Consider the following 5,053-nt stretch of genomic DNA (forward strand, 5'->3'; position numbering starts at 1 on the left):
AATTCCCACCGGGTTTCCATATGAGGTTACCAGCTGGGGCTCTGGGAGCAGCAGGACTATATGCTCTAGCACACACCCCCTGGCCAAATCCTCTCCCTGTCCTTCATCAATCTGTCCTAGCCTCCAGCTGGCTTGCATTAGCTCTGGTTTTCCAGCCCCCATGGTTGCGGCTGTAGCTGAGAGGTTGAGCCAGTCCAGGCTGGATGGATCTGTCACCCGATCCTGGGTCTGTGCCGCAGCAAGTCCTGGAATCTGGGGCAATGTGATCCTGCCCTGCGGGAGCCCCTCGCCAGGCCAGGGACGCCATGGCGGGGCTCAGAAAATCCCAGCTATCCAGGGACCTCTGCCTAAGCCCCCAAGGATCACATCCACTGATTCTCAGAGCACCTCACCTTAAAGAACAGGAAGCTGGTGCCCAGAGAGGCGAGGCACCTGCCCAAGGTCACACAGCCTGTTCACAGCAGAGCTGCACTAGAACTCTGATCTCTCCACTCCCAGCCCAGACTCTTTCCTTGGCTCTTCCCAGGGAAGTTCTTCTGCAGACCTATTGTCTGGGTACTAGGGCTGAAATGGGGGTTCATGTCCAACCCCAGCCCCCCAGGACAAAGCAGATCAGGAGAAGGAACTTTTTAAATGAGAGCACATGATCCTTTTAGTCCAGATTTAAAAAGTCAACATTTAGGTCATTTAAAGTTGAAAGTTGAGGAGTAGCAGGGATGTAACTATGGGAATAATTGAAATAAGAACAATAAATAAGTTTTAAAAATGTGTTTTACAGACATAGCACCATTTTTAGCCCAATTGAGGAACACAGATGATTGGGTTTGACACATAGGGTCACTCGCCGCTAGAATCTGAGTTTGCTTATTTCAATGTTCACCCAAAGGAATGGGAACGCAGACTATGAAACAGTAAAATGCATAGAGGGAAGCTTGCATTTTTGTCTTCAGTAGTTGAGGGAAAGGTCAGGATAGTTCTCCAAAGACTGACCATCCCCACATCCTTCCATTTTCTTTTAATGCCTGAATTTTACGTATCTCACTCAAATCTACTTCCCATGTACCTCCTGAATGGTGCAAACCAAATCTCTAGGAAAAGAAGTGGCTCTTTAAGGTTCTGAGGGTGAGGACAGCAGAGGCCACATGGTTATCTGGACTGGCCTTCGAAGTGACAGAATGTCAGGCCGCTCTAGTCTAGAGAAGGTGCAATAGCCACCTTCCCTCAGAGACAGCCTGGAGCTCAGAGGTGACTGAGGGTATGGAAAATCTAGTGAACAAAATAAACTGATGAACAAAATAAATCCAGAGACATAGAAGCATGGAACAGACTGTTAAATCTCAGAGGAAGGCAGGGGTGGGTGGGAAGAGAACACCCAAAGAACTTGTATGCATATATGTATAACCCATGGATACAGACAATAGTGTGGTGAAGGACAGGGGTGGGGTGGGGTGGGCTAGAAGGGGTCAATGGGGGCGGGGGAAAGAGGGGCATATGTAATACTTTCAACAATAAAGATAAAAAAGAAGAGAAAATGTAAAACATTAAAAATAAAATAAAATATGCCTTTGTTGAGAGCTGCCATATGTTGACAAAGGGCTTACCATGTCCCAAGGGCTTTGGGTACAACGTTTTGTAAGGTAAGTATTTTACCCCTATTATACACTTGAGGAAAATGAGACCTAGAGCAGGCAGGTGGCATGCCTAAGGTTATAAACTCTCAGTGTGGCACAGCCAGGATTTGAACCCAAATTTGCAGGATTCAGAAGTCAGTACATTTTCTCCAATGCCTTCCGGGTAGAAGTGTGAAAGACTACATACTTCAGTTTGGGTGAGGTACACTCAGTCACATGTCTTGCTCCTTTTGCGTTTATTTCCCTGTTGCTCTCTATCAGACTTTATAACAATGTTCAGGAAGCTTCCAGTCAGTGTGTGTAGCCTGTAGTGTCTGCACCGTAAGCCCCTGGCCCACCTATAATTTCAGCCACAGCTGTGGAGGACAGCTCTACACGGGCTCTGGCGCCTTCTCCATGCCCTGCTTTAAGCTGGAACAGAGTCTTTCCAAGTTCGATTCAGGGTTTCTCCCACACCACAGGAGCTTGCTCACAGCCAGCACATGCCCCCTGGAAGCACCGGGAGTTAATGGCCCCGGGAACAACTTTTAATCAGTGAGGGAGAGAGACAGAGGAGAAAGACTCCAGCTATCATCCGACATCTGGATACTCTGGAGGCCTTCTATAACACTTCTCAGAGGTTCCAGCAGAATCCACCCCTGTGTCTGCAGGCGCAGCCTCAAGGACACACACCCTCGTCTTGGCTTTTCCTATTTCCCTGACTCACTTTTCCAACTCCACACTCCTGCTTCTCGGGGTCACTTTCTGAGTAGACCAACTCCATCAAATCCTTGCCTCAGGCTCTGACCCTAACCATGAACCACGATGGTGTGGTTGTGCCTGCAGGGCTGTGTGACCTGGGAGCAGCATGATGGGTATGTGGGCGGGGACCCTGGGTGACAGAGTAGCATAGAAACTGAACTTTCCAGGGATTCAGTAGCCAGGACAGCCTTTCCTTCCCTAGAGATTCTCCACATGTAAAATTCCTGGAGCTCCGGAAGTTTCTGACCAAATAGAAGATGTCACGTGGTTTATGGGATCCAGCAGAGAAGTGTGATCCCTTGACGTGTGTGGCAATGGGTGTGGTCACCACTCAGCGGGGGTGTTTCAGGATGGGGCTGTCTCTGTCTCTAGTGAGGGATGTCCCCCAGCCCTAGGTGCTGGCTTCCCCAGTCTGTGACTAGTAGGGTTGCCTGGGCAGTGGTTCTTGGCAGTTTCAATGCCAGTTTCATTGGTCACAGAGTCCGAATCTTGCATGCGTGGGGTGCGGAGCTCTTTTACCTGGTAATAGCTTTGGACCTGATATCCAGCCACATCCTAAGCCTCTGTAGAAAAACAAAGGGGAATTTATCCAGCTGGAAAAATCGATTTAAATGCTTACAGAGAAACAGCAAGGCCTGACACTGCCGTCTCATTTTCACGAGGTGAGTCACCAAAACGGTTGACCTCATGGCTAATCTATGAGCAAAGGCGCGCTGGCAGTGACTGCGGGCTCGGGAATCGCCTCAGACCTGTTTCCTGGAACCCTGGCGCCAGTCAGAGCCCAGAGTGGCCTTTCGCCATTAGGAAGTCAGATTACCTCTCCAAGGAGCAAGTTCCCAACTCAGAGCCGGGGCCTCACTGTGATGCCTTGATTGGTCGGTTTCACTAACTAATCCCCCTTTTGAAGTTTCTGATTGGCCAGTTGCCCCTCACAATATGAAGCTCTCCTTGGTCAAGTCCACCCTATGTTCTTCAAAGATTTTGTTCTCTGCCCGGCTGGTGTGGCTCAGTGGTTGAGCGCTGACCCATGAACCAGGAAGTCACGATTCCCAGTCAGCTGAAATGAATTTCTGTTTATTTGGCTCTCACACACATCCATGCAATTTCTACTTAAAGGCTAATTGCTGCAATGGCCACGTGAATGCATGCTGCTCTCATAGGCCTCTTCTCTGTTCCCGTAGGGTGAAGAACAAAGGTTTGGAGTTGAATGAGAACTGGATTTGAATCCCACCGGAGCCACTTATTTGCTTTATAAAACTGGAGATAAGCTATTTAACGTTTATAGGCTCCAGTGTTAATAGCTTAGAGCCCTAGAGTTAGATAGGTACAAATTACAGCTTTATTGTTTGCTGGCTGTGTGATTTCCAATGGGGTACTTAACTTCTCTGAGCCCTACTTTCCTCAGCTATAAAATAGGGATATTAGCAGCACATACCTCAAAGACATTATGAGAATTAAATGAGGTAATACATGTAAAGTATTTGGTACACAATACGTTCTCAATACATGTTATCTATTGCTATTATGTGTTCAGAGGGAAGGGAACTTGCAGAATGAGAAAGCCCCAGCCTTGTGTTCGAGTGGCTAAGGATTCAGTCCAAGATCAGCTGGTGTGCAGACCTGGGTGATGGTCAGTGATCTTAGGGATGCAGTTTAACTTCCTGGGTGAGGACAACCTCAGTGCCTGGTTCTGCCTGGGCCTGTCCCTTGTGAGGTGCAGGCAGAGGCATAAATGTGAGCCAGAGGTCCAGGGTGAGCTAGAACAGCGGTTCTCAACCTGTGGGTCGCGACACCTTTGGCGGTCGAACGACCCTTTCACAGGGGTCACCTACATATCAGATATTTACATTACGATTCATAAGAGTAGCAACATTACAGTTATGAAGTAGCAACAAAAATAATTTTATGGTTGGGTCACAACATGAGGAACTGTATTTAAAGGGCCAGAAGGTTGAGAACCACTGATCTAGAAGAATGCTGCTTTTAGATCAGTGGCTCTGAGAGACCATGCGAGTCAGAGGTGGCAAGAGTATTGGTTGTGGCTATTAAATATGCCAAAGCATTTTAAAATGAGCATAAACACCCTAGCAATGAAATAAAACGCATACTTAATAGGATTCAAGTATATGATAAAGGATCTGGATTGAAACACTCAATTACAGTATCACGATGTACACTTAAGACAACAGAGGAGGTAAGAGCTGAAGCATATTAAAATCCTCCATTAATACAATTTCCTGCCATTTGCCCAATAACATTTAATAGCCATCCGCTTAGTCTTTAATTGGTTAAGCAGTTACAAGAGCAAAACACATTGTGCTGGTAAAAATAAAAGCATCAGTGGGTTTTTTAAAAAGGCACAGGGAGTTACTGTATTATTCAAATTCAGCTTTGAAACTTAGACTTTATTTTGTCAATGGATGTTTCACTTGCACTTATTATCCTAAAATTTTAGGATTAGGCTGTGCAGTGCCTGGATAACTTTCATATGCAAAAATAATATACATACGTCTGGTCAGTATATTGGGAGGCCCCAGGTAAACTGGCTACTGCCTGCCCTTCGCCAGAAGAACCTGGGTGTTTGTGTGAGCATTGCGTGAATAAATGCCCAGTGAGTAGTTGCTGGCCCTCTGAGACTTGGCTGCTTGTTAGCTGAAAGTGTATAGAAATCTTTGTCAGAA

Source organism: Myotis lucifugus, unplaced genomic scaffold (genome assembly GCF_000147115.1).
Source record: "Myotis lucifugus unplaced genomic scaffold, Myoluc2.0 scaffold_124, whole genome shotgun sequence".
NCBI lineage: Eukaryota > Metazoa > Chordata > Mammalia > Chiroptera > Vespertilionidae > Myotis > Myotis lucifugus.